Below are 17,324 nucleotides of genomic sequence, written 5' to 3'. Positions count from 1 at the left end.
TGTGAAAAAAATATTTCTACATCCCATGGCCTTTCCCAACCATTTAAATTTTTCTCTTACAGGTCTAACACTTCTGAAAAACCAATACAACGTCCACCCGGAACAATATATAAAGCTAAACGAACCGTTCACTGGGTACTTATCCGTACGAAAAACCCTATTGATTTACCTGTTTTTACAAGGAAGTAAATGTGAAAAAAATATTTCTACATCCCATGGCCTTTCCCAACCATTTAAATTTTTCTCTTACAGGTCTAACACTTCCGAAAAACCAATACAACGCCCACCCGGAAAAATATATAAAGCTAAACGAACCGTTCACTGGGTACTTATCCGTACGAAAAACCCTATTGATTTACCTGTTTTTACAAGGAAGTAAATGTGAAAAAAATATTTCTACATCCCATGGCCTTTCCCAACCATTTAAATTTTTCTCTTACAGGTCTAACACTTCCGAAAAACCAAGACAACGCCCACCCCGAACAATATATAAAGATAAACGAACCGTTCACTAGGTACTTATCCGTCCGAAAATCCCTATCGATTTTCCTGTTTTTACAAGGAAGTAAAATGTGAAAAAAATATTTCTACATCCCATGGCCTTTCCCAACCATTTAAATTTTTCTCTTACAGGTCTAACACTTCCGAAAAACCAATACAACGCCCACCCGGAACAATATATAAAGCTAAACGAACCGTTCACTGGGTACTTATCCGTACGAAAAACCCTATTGATTTACCTGTTTTTACAAGGAAGTAAATGTGAAAAAAATATTTCTACATCCCATGGCTTTCCCAACCATTTAAATTTTTCTCTTACAGGTCTAACACTTCCGAAAATCCAATACAACGCCCACCCAGAAGAAAATATAAAGATAAAGGAACCGTTCACTGGGTACTTATCCGTACGAAAATCCCTATTGATTTACCTGTTTTTAAAAGGAAATGAAATGTGAAAAAAATATTTCTACATCCCATGGCCTTTCCCAACCATTTAAATTTTTCTCTTACAGGTCTAACACTTCTGAAAAACCAATACAACGTCCACCCGGAACAATATATAAAGCTAAACGAACCGTTCACTGGGTACTTATCCGTACGAAAAACCCTATTGATTTACCTGTTTTTACAAGGAAGTAAATGTGAAAAAAATATTTCTACATCCCATGGCCTTTCCCAACCATTTAAATTTTTCTCTTACAGGTCTAACACTTCCGAAAAACCAATACAACGCCCACCCGGAAAAATATATAAAGCTAAACGAACCGTTCACTGGGTACTTATCCGTACGAAAAACCCTATTGATTTACCTGTTTTTACAAGGAAGTAAATGTGAAAAAAATATTTCTACATCCCATGGCCTTTCCCAACCATTTAAATTTTTCTCTTACAGGTCTAACACTTCCGAAAAACCAATACAACGCCCACCCCGAACAATATATAAAGATAAACGAACCGTTCACTAGGTACTTATCCGTCCGAAAATCCCTATCGATTTTCCTGTTTTTACAAGGAAGTAAAATGTGAAAAAAATATTTCTACATCCCATGGCCTTTCCCAACCATTTAAATTTTTCTCTTACAGGTCTAACACTTCCAAAAAACCAATACAACGCCCACCCGGAACAATATATAAAGCTAAACGAACCGTTCACTGGGTACTTATCCGTACGAAAATCCCTATTGATTTACCTGTTTTTAAAAGGAAATGAAATGTGAAAAAAATATTTCTACATCCCATGGCCTTTCCCAACCATTTAAATTTTTCTCTTACAGGTCTAACACTTCCGAAAAACCAATACAACGCCCACCCCGAACAATATATAAAGATAAACGAACCGTTCACTAGGTACTTATCCGTCCGAAAATCCCTATTGATTTACCTGTTTTTACAAGGAAGTAAAATGTGAAAAAAATATTTCTACATCCCATGGCCTTTCCCAACCATTTAAATTTTTCTCTTACAGGTCTAACACTTCCAAAAAACCAATACAACGCCCACCCGGAACAATATATAAAGCTAAACGAACCGTTCACTGGGTACTTATCCGTACGAAAATCCCTATTGATTTACCTGTTTTTAAAAGGAAATGAAATGTGAAAAAAATATTTCTACATCCCATGGCCTTTCCCAACCATTTAAATTTTTCTCTTACAGGTCTAACACTTCTGAAAAACCAATACAACGCCCACCCGGAACAATATATAAAGCTAAACGAACCGTTCAATGGGTACTTATCCGTACGAAAAACCCTATTGATTTACCTGTTTTTACAAGGAAGTAAATGTGAAAAAAATATTTCTACATTCCATGGCCTTTCCCAACCATTTAAATTTTTCTCTTACAGGTCTAACACTTCCGAAAAACCAATACAACGCCCACCCGGAACAATATATAAAGCTAAACGAACCGTTCACTGGGTACTTATCCGTACGAAAAACCCTATTGATTTACCTGTTTTTACAAGGAAGTAAATGTGAAAAAAATATTTCTACATCCCATGGCTTTCCCAACCATTTAAATTTTTCTCTTACAGGTCTAACACTTCCGAAAATCCAATACAACGCCCACCCAGAAGAAAATATAAAGATAAAGGAACCGTTCACTGGGTACTTATCCGTACGAAAATCCCTATTGATTTACCTGTTTTTAAAAGGAAATGAAATGTGAAAAAAATATTTCTACATCCCATGGCCTTTCCCAACCATTTAAATTTTTCTCTTACAGGTCTAACACTTCTGAAAAACCAATACAACGTCCACCCGGAACAATATATAAAGCTAAACGAACCGTTCACTGGGTACTTATCCGTACGAAAAACCCTATTGATTTACCTGTTTTTACAAGGAAGTAAATGTGAAAAAAATATTTCTACATCCCATGGCCTTTCCCAACCATTTAAATTTTTCTCTTACAGGTCTAACACTTCCGAAAAACCAATACAACGCCCACCCCGAACAATATATAAAGATAAACGAACCGTTCACTAGGTACTTATCCGTCCGAAAATCCCTATCGATTTTCCTGTTTTTACAAGGAAGTAAAATGTGAAAAAAATATTTCTACATCCCATGGCCTTTCCCAACCATTTAAATTTTTCTCTTACAGGTCTAACACTTCCGAAAAACCAATACAACGCCCACCCCGAACAATATATAAAGATAAACGAACCGTTCACTAGGTACTTATCCGTCCGAAAATCCCTATCGATTTTCCTGTTTTTACAAGGAAGTAAAATGTGAAAAAAATATTTCTACATCCCATGGCCTTTCCCAACCATTTAAATTTTTCTCTTACAGGTCTAACACTTCCAAAAAACCAATACAACGCCCACCCGGAACAATATATAAAGCTAAACGAACCGTTCACTGGGTACTTATCCGTACGAAAATCCCTATTGATTTACCTGTTTTTAAAAGGAAATGAAATGTGAAAAAAATATTTCTACATCCCATGGCCTTTCCCAACCATTTAAATTTTTCTCTTACAGGTCTAACACTTCCGAAAAACCAATACAACGCCCACCCCGAACAATATATAAAGATAAACGAACCGTTCACTAGGTACTTATCCGTCCGAAAATCCCTATTGATTTACCTGTTTTTACAAGGAAGTAAAATGTGAAAAAAATATTTCTACATCCCATGGCCTTTCCCAACCATTTAAATTTTTCTCTTACAGGTCTAACACTTCCAAAAAACCAATACAACGCCCACCCGGAACAATATATAAAGCTAAACGAACCGTTCACTGGGTACTTATCCGTACGAAAATCCCTATTGATTTACCTGTTTTTAAAAGGAAATGAAATGTGAAAAAAATATTTCTACATCCCATGGCCTTTCCCAACCATTTAAATTTTTCTCTTACAGGTCTAACACTTCTGAAAAACCAATACAACGCCCACCCGGAACAATATATAAAGCTAAACGAACCGTTCAATGGGTACTTATCCGTACGAAAAACCCTATTGATTTACCTGTTTTTACAAGGAAGTAAATGTGAAAAAAATATTTCTACATTCCATGGCCTTTCCCAACCATTTAAATTTTTCTCTTACAGGTCTAACACTTCCGAAAAACCAATACAACGCCCACCCGGAACAATATATAAAGCTAAACGAACCGTTCACTGGGTACTTATCCGTACGAAAAACCCTATTGATTTACCTGTTTTTACAAGGAAGTAAATGTGAAAAAAATATTTCTACATCCCATGGCTTTCCCAACCATTTAAATTTTTCTCTTACAGGTCTAACACTTCCGAAAATCCAATACAACGCCCACCCAGAAGAAAATATAAAGATAAAGGAACCGTTCACTGGGTACTTATCCGTACGAAAATCCCTATTGATTTACCTGTTTTTAAAAGGAAATGAAATGTGAAAAAAATATTTCTACATCCCATGGCCTTTCCCAACCATTTAAATTTTTCTCTTACAGGTCTAACACTTCTGAAAAACCAATACAACGTCCACCCGGAACAATATATAAAGCTAAACGAACCGTTCACTGGGTACTTATCCGTACGAAAAACCCTATTGATTTACCTGTTTTTACAAGGAAGTAAATGTGAAAAAAATATTTCTACATCCCATGGCCTTTCCCAACCATTTAAATTTTTCTCTTACAGGTCTAACACTTCCGAAAAACCAATACAACGCCCACCCGGAAAAATATATAAAGCTAAACGAACCGTTCACTGGGTACTTATCCGTACGAAAAACCCTATTGATTTACCTGTTTTTACAAGGAAGTAAATGTGAAAAAAATATTTCTACATCCCATGGCCTTTCCCAACCATTTAAATTTTTCTCTTACAGGTCTAACACTTCCGAAAAACCAAGACAACGCCCACCCCGAACAATATATAAAGATAAACGAACCGTTCACTAGGTACTTATCCGTCCGAAAATCCCTATCGATTTTCCTGTTTTTACAAGGAAGTAAAATGTGAAAAAAATATTTCTACATCCCATGGCCTTTCCCAACCATTTAAATTTTTCTCTTACAGGTCTAACACTTCCAAAAAACCAATACAACGCCCACCCGGAACAATATATAAAGCTAAACGAACCGTTCACTGGGTACTTATCCGTACGAAAATCCCTATTGATTTACCTGTTTTTAAAAGGAAATAAAATGTGAAAAAAATATTTCTACATCCCATGGCCTTTCCCAACCATTTAAATTTTTCTCTTACAGGTCTAACACTTCTGAAAAACCAATACAACGCCCACCCGGAACAATATATAAAGCTAAACGAACCGTTCACTGGGTACTTATCCGTACGAAAAACCGTATTGATTTACCTGTTTTTACAAGGAAGTAAATGTGAAAAAAAGATTTCTACATCCCATGGCCTTTCCCAACCATTTAAATTTTTCTCTTACAGGTCTAACACTTTCAAAAAACCAATACAACGCCCACGCGGAACAATATATAAAGCTAAACGAACCGTTCACTGGGTACTTATCCGTACGAAAATCACTATTGATTTACCTGTATTTAAACGGAAATAAAATGTGAAAAAAATATTTCTATATCCCATGGCCTTTCCCAACCATTTAAATTTTTTCTCTTACAGGTCTAACACTTCCGAAAAATCAATACAACGCCCACCCGGAACAATATATAAAGCTAAACGAACCGTTCACTGGGCACTTATCCGTACGAAAAACCCTATTGATTTACCTGTTTTTACAAGGAAGTAAATGTGAAAAAAATATTTCTACATCCCATGGCCTTTCCCAACCATTTAAATTTTTCTCTTACAGGTCTAACACTTCCGAAAAACCAATACAACGCCCACCCGGAAGAATATATAAAGATAAACGAACCGTTCACTGGGTACTTATCCGTATGAAAATCCCTATCGATTTTCCTGTTTTTACAAGGAAGTAAAATGTGAAAAAAATATTTCTACATCCCATGGCCTTTCCCAACCATTTAAATTTTTCTCTTACAGGTCTAACACTTCCGAAAAAACAATACAACGCCCACCCGGAACAATATATAAAGCTAAACGAACCGTTCACTGGGTACTTATCCGTACGAAAAACCGTATTGATTTACCTGTTTTTACAAGGAAGTAAATGTGAAAAAAAGATTTCTACATCCCATGGCCTTTCCCAACCATTTAAATTTTTCTCTTACAGGTCTAACACTTTCAAAAAACCAATACAACGCCCACGCGGAACAATATATAAAGCTAAACGAACCGTTCACTGGGTACTTATCCGTACGAAAATCACTATTGATTTACCTGTATTTAAACGGAAATAAAATGTGAAAAAAATATTTCTATATCCCATGGCCTTTCCCAACCATTTAAATTTTTTCTCTTACAGGTCTAACACTTCCGAAAAATCAATACAACGCCCACCCGGAACAATATATAAAGCTAAACGAACCGTTCACTGGGCACTTATCCGTACGAAAAACCCTATTGATTTACCTGTTTTTACAAGGAAGTAAATGTGAAAAAAATATTTCTACATCCCATGGCCTTTCCCAACCATTTAAATTTTTCTCTTACAGGTCTAACACTTCCGAAAAACCAATACAACGCCCACCCGGAAGAATATATAAAGATAAACGAACCGTTCACTGGGTACTTATCCGTATGAAAATCCCTATCGATTTTCCTGTTTTTACAAGGAAGTAAAATGTGAAAAAAATATTTCTACATCCCATGGCCTTTCCCAAACATTTAAATTTTTCTCTTACAGGTCTAACACTTCCGAAAAAACAATACAACGCCCACCCGGAACAATGTATAAAGCTAAACAAACCGTTCACTGCGCACTTATCCGTACGAAAAACCCTATTGATTTACCTGTTTTTACAAGGAAATAAAATGTGAAAAAAATATTTCTACATCCCATGGCCTTTCCCAACCATTTAAATTTTTTTCTTACAGGTCTAACGCTTCCAAAAAACCAATACAACGCCCACCCGGAACAATATATAAAGCTAAACGAACCGTTCACTGGGTACATATCCGGACGAAAATCCCTATTGATTTTTCTGTTTTTACAAGGAAATAAAATGTGAAAAAAATATTTCTACATCCCATGGCCTTTCCCAACCATTTAAATTTTTCTCTTATAGGTCTAACACATGCGAAAAACCAATACAACGCCCACCCGGAACAATATATAAAGCTAAACGAACCGTTCACTGGGTACTTATCCGTACGAAAATCCCTATTGATTTTCCTGTTTTTACAAGGAAGTAAAATGTGAAAAAAATATTTCTATATCCCATGGCCTTTCCCAACCATTTAAATTTTTCTCTTACAGGTCTAACACTTCCGAAAAACCAATACAACGCCCACCCGGAACAATATATAAAGCTAAACGAACCGTTCACTGGGTACTTATCCGTACAAAAATCCCTATTGATTTACCTGTTTTTAAAAGGAAATAAAATGTGAAAAAAATATTTCTACATCCCATGGCCTTTCCCAACCATTTAAATTTTTCTCTTACAGGTCTAACACTTCTGAAAAACCAATACAACGCCCCCCCGGAACAATATATAAAGCTAAACGAACCGTTCACTGGGTACTTATCCGTACGAAAATCCCTATCGATTTTCCTGTTTTTAAAAGGAAATAAAATGTGAAAAAAATATTTCTACATCCCATGGCCTTTCCCAACCATTTAAATTTTTCTCTTACATGTCTAACACTTCTGAAAAACCAAGACAACTCCCACCCGGAACAATATATAAAGCTAAATGAACACTTCACTGGGTACTTATCCGTATGAAAAACCCTATTGATTTACCTGTTTTTACAAGGAAGTAAATGTGAAAAAAATATTTCTACATCCCATGGCCTTTCCCAACCATTTAAATTTTTCTCTTACAGTTCTAACACTTCCGAAAATCCAATACAACGCCCACCCGGATGAATATATAAAGATAAACGAACCGTTCACTGGGTACTTATCCGTATGAAAATCCCTATTGATTTTCCTGTTTTTACAAGGAAGTAAAATGTGAAAAAAATATTTCTATATCCCATGGCCTTTCCCAACCATTTAAATTTTTCTCTTACAGGTCTAACACTTCCGAAAAACCAATACAACGCCCACCCGGAACAATATATAAAGCTAAACGAACCGTTCACTGGGCACTTATTCGTACGAAAAACCCTATTGATTTACCTGTTTTTACAAGGAAATAAAATGTGAAAAAAATATTTCTACATCCCATGGCCTTTCCCAACCATTTAAATTTTTCTCTTACCGGTCTAACACTTCTGAAAAACCAATACAACGCCCACCCGGAACAATATATAAAGCTAAACGAACCGTTCACTGGGTACTTATCCGTACGAAAAACCCTATTGATTTACCTGTTTTTACAAGGAAGTAAATGTGAAAAAAATATTTCTACATCCCATGGCCTTTCCCAACCATTTAAATTTTTCTCTTACAGGTCTAACACTTCCGAAAAACCAATACAACGCCCACCCGGAAAAATATATAAAGCTAAACGAACCGTTCACTGGGTACTTATCCGTACGAAAAACCCTATTGATTTACCTGTTTTTACAAGGAAGTAAATGTGAAAAAAATATTTCTACATCCCATGGCCTTTCCCAACCATTTAAATTTTTCTCTTACAGGTCTAACACTTCCGAAAAACCAATACAACGCCCACCCCGAACAATATATAAAGATAAACGAACCGTTCACTAGGTACTTATCCGTCCGAAAATCCCTATCGATTTTCCTGTTTTTACAAGGAAGTAAAATGTGAAAAAAATATTTCTACATCCCATGGCCTTTCCCAACCATTTAAATTTTTCTCTTACAGGTCTAACACTTCCAAAAAACCAATACAACGCCCACCCGGAACAATATATAAAGCTAAACGAACCGTTCACTGGGTACTTATCCGTACGAAAATCCCTATTGATTTACCTGTTTTTAAAAGGAAATAAAATGTGAAAAAAATATTTCTACATCCCATGGCCTTTCCCAACCATTTAAATTTTTCTCTTACAGGTCTAACACTTCTGAAAAACCAATACAACGCCCACCCGGAACAATATATAAAGCTAAACGAACCGTTCACTGGGTACTTATCCGTACGAAAAACCCTATTGATTTACCTGTTTTTACAAGGAAGTAAATGTGAAAAAAATATTTCTACATCCCATGGCCTTTCCCAACCATTTAAATTTTTCTCTTACAGGTCTAACACTTTCAAAAAACCAATACAACGCCCACCCGGAACAATATATAAAGCTAAACGAACCGTTCACTGGGTACTTATCCGTACGAAAATCCCTATTGATTTACCTTTTTTTAAAAGGAAATAAAATGTGAAAAAAATATTTCTACATCCCATGGCCTTTCCCAACCATTTAAATTTTTCTCTTACAGGTCTAACACTTCTGAAAAACCAATACAACGCCCACCCGGAACAATATATAAAGCTAAATGAACCGTTCACTGGGTACTTATCCGTACGGAAATCCCTATCTATTTTCCTGTTTTTACAAGTAAGTAAAATGTGAAAAATATATTTCTACATCCCATGGCCTTTTTCATCCATTTAAATTTGTCTCTTACAGGTCTAACACTTCCGAAAAACCAAAACAACGACCACCCGGAACAATATATAAACCTAAACGAACCGTTCACTGGGCACTTATCCGTACGAAAAACCCTATTGATTTACCTGTTTTTACAAGGAAATAAAATGTGAAAAAAATATTTCTACATCCCATGGCCTTTCCCAACCATTTAAATTTTTCTCTTACAGGTCTAACACTTCCGAAAAACCAATACAACGCCCACCCGGAACAATATATAAAGCTAAATGAACCGTTCACTGGGTACATATCCGTACGAAAATCCCTATTGATTTTCCTGTTTTTACAAGGAAGTAAAATGTGAAAAAAATATTTCTACATCCCATGGCCTTTCCCAACCATTTAAATTTTTCTCTTACAGGTCTAACACTTCCGAAAAACCAAAACAACGCCCACGCGGAACAATATATAAAGCTAAACGAACCGTTCACTGGGTACTTATCCGTACGAAAATCACTATTGATTTACCTGTTTTTACAAGGAAGTAAATGTGAAAAAAATATTTCTACATCCCATGGCCTTTCCCAACCATTTAAATTTTTCTCTTACAGGTCTAACACTTCCGAAAAACCAATACAACGCCCACCCGGAACAATATATAAAGCTAAACGAACCGTTCACTGGGTACTTATCCGTACGAAAAACCCTATTGATTTACCTGTTTTTACAAGGAAGTAAATGTGAAAAAAATATTTCTACATCCCATGGCCTTTCCCAACCATTTAAATTTTTCTCTTACAGGTCTAACACTTCCGAAAATCCAATACAATGCCCACCCCGAACAATATATAAAGATAAACGAACCGTTCACTAGGTACTTATCCGTCCGAAAATCCCTATCGATTTTCCTGTTTTTACAAGGAAGTAAAATGTGAAAAAAATATTTCTACATCCCATGGCCTTTCCCAACCATTTAAATTTTTCTCTTACAGGTCTAACACTTCCGAAAAACCAAAACAATGCCCACCCGGAACAATATATAAAGCTAAACGAACCGTTCACTGGGCACTTATCCGTACGAAAAACCCTATCGATTTAACTGTTTTTACAAGGAAATAAAATGTGAAAAAAATATTTCTACATCCCATGGCCTTTCCCAACCATTTAAATTTTTCTCTTACAGGTCTAACACTTCTGAAAAACCAATACAACGCCCACCCGGAACAATATATAAAGCTAAACGAACCGTTCACTGGGTACTTATCCGTACGAAAAACCCTATTGATTTACCTGTTTTTACAAGGAAGTAAATGTGAAAAAAATATTTCTACATCCCATGGCCTTTCCCAACCATTTAAATTTTTCTCTTACAGGTCTAAGACTTCCGAAAATCCAATACAACGCCCACCCCGAACAATATATAAAGATAAACGAACCGTTCACTAGGTACTTATCAGTCCGAAAATCCCTATCGATTTTCCTGTTTTTACAAGGAAGTAAAATGTGAAAAAAATATTTCTACATCCCATGGCCTTTCAAAACCATTTAAATTTTTCTCTTACAGGTCTAACACTTCCAAAAAACCAATACAACGCCCACCCGGAACAATATATAAAGCTAAACGAACCGTTCACTGGGTACTTATCCGTATGAAAAACCCTATTGATTTACCTGTTTTTACAAGGAAGTAAATGTGAAAAAAATATTTCTACATCCCATGGCCTTTCCCAACCATTTAAATTTTTCTCTTACAGGTCTAACACTTCCGAAAATCCAATACAACGCCCACCCCGAACAATATATAAAGATAAACGAACCGTTCACTAGGTACTTATCCGTCCGAAAATCCCTATCGATTTTCCTGTTTTTACAAGGAAGTAAAATGTGAAAAAAATGTTTCTACATCCCATGGCCTTTCCCAACCATTTAAATTTTTCTCTTACAGGTCTAACACTTCCGAAAAACCAAAACAATGCCCACCCGGAACAATATATAAAGCTAAACGAACCGTTCACTGGGCACTTATCCGTACGAAAAACCCTATCGATTTACCTGTTTTTACAAGGAAATAAAATGTGAAAAAAATATTTCTACATCCCATGGCCTTTCCCAACCATTTAAATTTTTCTCTTACAGGTCGAACACTTCCGAAAAACCAAAACAACGCCCACCCGGAACAATATATAAAGCTAAACGAACGGTTCACTGGGTACTTATCTGTACGAAAATCCCTATCGATTTTCCTGTTTTTACAAGGAAGTAAAATGTGAAAAAAATATTTCTACATCCCATGGCCTTTCCCAACCATTAAAATTTTTCTCTTACAGGTCTAACACTTCTGAAAAACCAATACAACGCCCACCCGGAACAATATATAAAGCTAAACGAACCGTTCACTGGGCACTTATCCGTACGAAAAACCCTATTGATTTACCTGTTTTTACAAGGAAGTAAATGTGAAAAAAATATTTCTACATCCCATGGCCTTTCCCAACCATTTAAATTTTTCTCTTACAGGTCTAACACTTTCAAAAAACCAATACAACGCCCACCCGGAACAATATATAAAGCTAAACGAACCGTTCACTGGGTACTTATCCGTACCAAAATCCCTATTGATTTACCAGTTTTTAAAAGGAAGTAAAATGTGAAAAAAATATTTCTACATCCCATGGCCTTTCCCAACCATTTAAATTTTTCTCTTACAGGTCTAACACTTCCGAAAAACCAATACAACGCCCACCCGGAACAATATATAAAGCTAAACGAACCGTTCACTGGGTACTTATCCGTACGAAAATCCCTATTGATTTACCTGTTTTTAAAAGGAAATAAAATGTGAAAAAAATATTTCTACATCCCATGGCCTTTCCCAACCATTTAAATTTTTCTCTTACAGGTCTAACAATTCTGAAAAACCAATACAACGCCCACCCGGAACAATATATAAAGCTAAACGAACCGTTCACTGGGCACTTATCCGTACGAAAAACCCTATTGATTTACCTGTTTTTACAAGGAAGTAAAATGTGAAAAAAATATTTCTACATCCCATGGCCTTTCCCAACCATTTAAATTTTTCTCTTAGAGGTCTAACAATTCTGAAAAACCAATACAACGCCCACCCGGAACAATATATAAAGCTAAACGAACCGTTCACTGGGCACTTATCCGTACGAAAAACCCTATTGATTTACCTGTTTTTACAAGGAAGTAAATGTGAAAAAAATATTTCTACATCCCATGGCCTTTCCCAACCGTTTAAATTTTTCTCTTACAGGTCTAACAATTCCGAAAATCCAATACAACGCCCACCCGGAACAATATATAAAGCTAAACGAACCGTTCACTAGGTACTTATCCGTCCGAAAATCCCTATCGATTTTCCTGTTTTTACAAGGAAGTAAAATGTGAAAAAAATATTTCTACATCCCATGGCCTTTCCCAACCATTTAAATTTTTCTCTTACAGGTCTAACACTTCCGAAAAACCAAAACAACGCCCACCCGGAACAATATATAAAGCTAAACGAACCGTACACCAGGTACTTATCCGTCCGAAAATCCCTATCGATTTACCTGTTTTTAAAAGGAAATAAAATGTGAAAAAAATATTTCTACATCCCATGGCCTTTCCCAACCATTTAAATTTTTCTCTTACAGGTCTAACACTTCCGAAAATCCAATACAACGCCCACCCCGAACAATATATAAAGATAAACGAACCGTTCACTAGGTACTTATCCGTCCGAAAATCCCTATCGATTTTCCTGTTTTTACAAGGAAGTAAAATGTGAAAAAAATGTTTCTACATCCCATGGCCTTTCCCAACCATTTAAATTTTTCTCTTACAGGTCTAACACTTCCGAAAAACCAAAACAATGCCCACCCGGAACAATATATAAAGCTAAACGAACCGTTCACTGGGCACTTATCCGTACGAAAAACCCTATCGATTTACCTGTTTTTACAAGGAAATAAAATGTGAAAAAAATATTTCTACATCCCATGGCCTTTCCCAACCATTTAAATTTTTCTCTTACAGGTCGAACACTTCCGAAAAACCAAAACAACGCCCACCCGGAACAATATATAAAGCTAAACGAACGGTTCACTGGGTACTTATCTGTACGAAAATCCCTATTGATTTTCCTGTTTTTACAAGGAAGTAAAATGTGAAAAAAATATTTCTACATCCCATGGCCTTTCCCAACCATTAAAATTTTTCTCTTACAAGTCTAACACTTCTGAAAAACCAATACAACGCCCACCCGGAACAATATATAAAGCTAAACGAACCGTTCACTGGGTACTTATCCGTACGAAAATCCCTATTGATTTACCTGTTTTTAAAAGGAAATAAAATGTGAAAAAAATATTTCTACATCCCATGGCCTTTCCCAACCATTTAAATTTTTCTCTTAGAGGTCTAACAATTCTGAAAAACCAATACAACGCCCACCCGGAACAATATATAAAGCTAAACGAACCGTTCACTGGGCACTTATCCGTACGAAAAACCCTATTGATTTACCTGTTTTTACAAGGAAGTAAATGTGAAAAAAATATTTCTACATCCCATGGCCTTTCCCAACCATTTAAATTTTTCTCTTACAGGTCTAACACTTTCAAAAAAACAATACAACTCCCACCCGGAACAATATATAAAGCTAAACGAACCGTTCACTGGGTACTTATCCGTACGAAAATCCCTATTGATTTACCAGTTTTTAAAAGGAAGTAAAATGTGAAAAAATATTTCTACATCCCATGGCCTTTCCCAACCATTTAAATTTTTCTCTTACAGGTCTAACACTTCCGAAAAACCAATACAACGCCCACCCGGAACAATATATAAAGCTAAACGAACCGTTCACTGGGCACTTATCCGTACGAAAAACCCTATTGATTTACCTGTTTTTACAAGGAAATAAAATGTGAAAAAAATATTTCTACATCCCATGGCCTTTCCCAACCATTTAAATTTTTCTCTTACAGGTCTAACGCTTCCGAAAAACCAATACAACGCCCACCCGGAACAATATATAAAGCTAAACGAAACGTTCACTGGGTACATATCCGTACGAAAATCCCTATTGATTTTCCTGTTTTTATAAGGAAGTAAAATGTGAAAAAAATATTTCTACATCCCATGGCCTTTCCCAACCATTTAAATTTTTCCCTTACAGGTCTAACGCTTCCGAAAAACCAATACAACGCCCACCCGGAACAATATATAAAGCTAAACGAACCGTTCACTGGGTACTTATCCGTACGAAAAACCCTATTGATTTACCTGTTTTTACAAGGAAGTAAATGTGAAAAAAATATTTCTACATCCCATGGCCTTTCCCAACCATTTAAATTTTTCTCTTACAGGTCTAACACTTCAGAAAAACCAAAACAACGCCCACCCGGAACAATATATAAAGCTAAACGAACCGTTCACTAGGTACTTATCCGTCCGAAAATCCCTATCGATTTTCCTGTTTTTACAAGGAAGTAAAATGTGAAAAAAATATTTCTACATCCCATGGCCTTTCCCAACCATTTAAATTTTTCTCTTACAGGTCTAACACTTCCGAAAAACCAAAACAATGCCCACCCGGAACAATATATAAAGCTAAACGAACCGTTCACTGGGTAATTATCCGTACGAAAATCCCTATTGATTTACATGTTTTTAAAAGGAAATAAAATGTGAAAAAAATATTTCTACATCCCATGGCCTTTCCCAACCATTTAAATTTTTCTCTTACAGGTCTAACACTTTCAAAAAAACAATACAACTCCCACCCGGAACAATATATAAAGCTAAACGAACCGTTCACTGGGTACTTATCCGTACGAAAATCCCTATTGATTTACCAGTTTTTAAAAGGAAGTAAAATGTGAAAAAATATTTCTACATCCCATGGCCTTTCCCAACCATTTAAATTTTTCTCTTACAGGTCTAACACTTCCGAAAAACCAATACAACGCCCACCCGGAACAATATATAAAGCTAAACGAACCGTTCACTGGGCACTTATCCGTACGAAAAACCCTATTGATTTACCTGTTTTTACAAGGAAATAAAATGTGAAAAAAATATTTCTACATCCCATGGCCTTTCCCAACCATTTAAATTTTTCTCTTACAGGTCTAACGCTTCCGAAAAACCAATACAACGCCCACCCGGAACAATATATAAAGCTAAACGAAACGTTCACTGGGTACATATCCGTACGAAAATCCCTATTGATTTTCCTGTTTTTATAAGGAAGTAAAATGTGAAAAAAATATTTCTACATCCCATGGCCTTTCCCAACCATTTAAATTTTTCTCTTACAGGTCTAACGCTTCCGAAAAACCAATACAACGCCCACCCGGAACAATATATAAAGCTAAACGAACCGTTCACTGGGTACTTATCCGTACGAAAAACCCTATTGATTTACCTGTTTTTACAAGGAAGTAAATGTGAAAAAATATTTCTACATCCCATGGCCTTTCCCAACCATTTAAATTTTTCTCTTACAGGTCTAACACTTCAGAAAAACCAAAACAACGCCCACCCGGAACAATATATAAAGCTAAACGAACCGTTCACTAGGTACTTATCCGTCCGAAAATCCCTATCGATTTTCCTGTTTTTACAAGGAAGTAAAATGTGAAAAAAATATTTCTACATCCCATGGCCTTTCCCAACCATTTAAATTTTTCTCTTACAGGTCTAACACTTCCGAAAAACCAAAACAATGCCCACCCGGAACAATATATAAAGCTAAACGAACCGTTCACTGGGTAATTATCCGTACGAAAATCCCTATTGATTTACATGTTTTTAAAAGGAAATAAAATGTGAAAAAAATATTTCTACATCCCATGGCCTTTCCCAACCATTTAAATTTTTCTCTTACAGGTCTAACACTTCTGAAAAACCAATACAACACCCACCCGGAACAATATATAAAGCTAAACGAACCGTTCACTGGGTACTTATCCGTACGAAAAACCCTATTGATTTACCTGTTTTTACAAGGAACTAAATGTGAAAAAAATATTTCTACATCCCATGGCCTTTCCCAACCATTTAAATTTTTCTCTTACAGGTCTAACACTTCTGAAAAACCAATACAACGCCCACCCGGAACAATATATAAAGCTAAACGAACCGTTCACTGGGTACTTATCCGTACGAAAATCCCTATTGATTTACCTGTTTTTACAAGGAAATAAAATGTGAAAAAAATATTTCTACATCCCATGGCCTTTCCCAACCATTTAAATTTTTCGCTTACAGGTCTAACACTTCTGAAAAACCAATACAACGCCCACCCGGAACAATATATAAAGCTAAACGAACCGTTCACTGGGTACTTATCCGTACGAAAAACCCTATTGATTTACCTGTTCTTACAAGGAAATAAAATGTGAAAAAAATATTTCTACATCCCATGGCCTTTCCCAACCATTTAAATTTTTCTCTTACAGGTCTAACGCTTCCGAAAAACCAATACAACGCCCACCCGGAACAATATATAAAGCTAAACGAAACGTTCACTGGGTACATATCCGTACGAAAATCCCTATTGATTTTCCTGTTTTTATAAGGAAGTAAAATGTGAAAAAAATATTTCTACATCCCATGGCCTTTCCCAACCATTTAAATTTTTCTCTTACAGGTCTAACACTTCCGAAAAACCAAAACAACGCCCACCCGGAACAATATATAAAGCTAAACGAACCGTACACTAGGTACTTATCCGTCCGAAAATCCCTATCGATTTA

The sequence above is a fragment of the Paroedura picta genome, chromosome 1 (genome assembly GCF_049243985.1).
Source record: "Paroedura picta isolate Pp20150507F chromosome 1, Ppicta_v3.0, whole genome shotgun sequence".
NCBI lineage: Eukaryota > Metazoa > Chordata > Lepidosauria > Squamata > Gekkonidae > Paroedura > Paroedura picta.
This window is presented reverse-complemented; position numbering follows the sequence as displayed.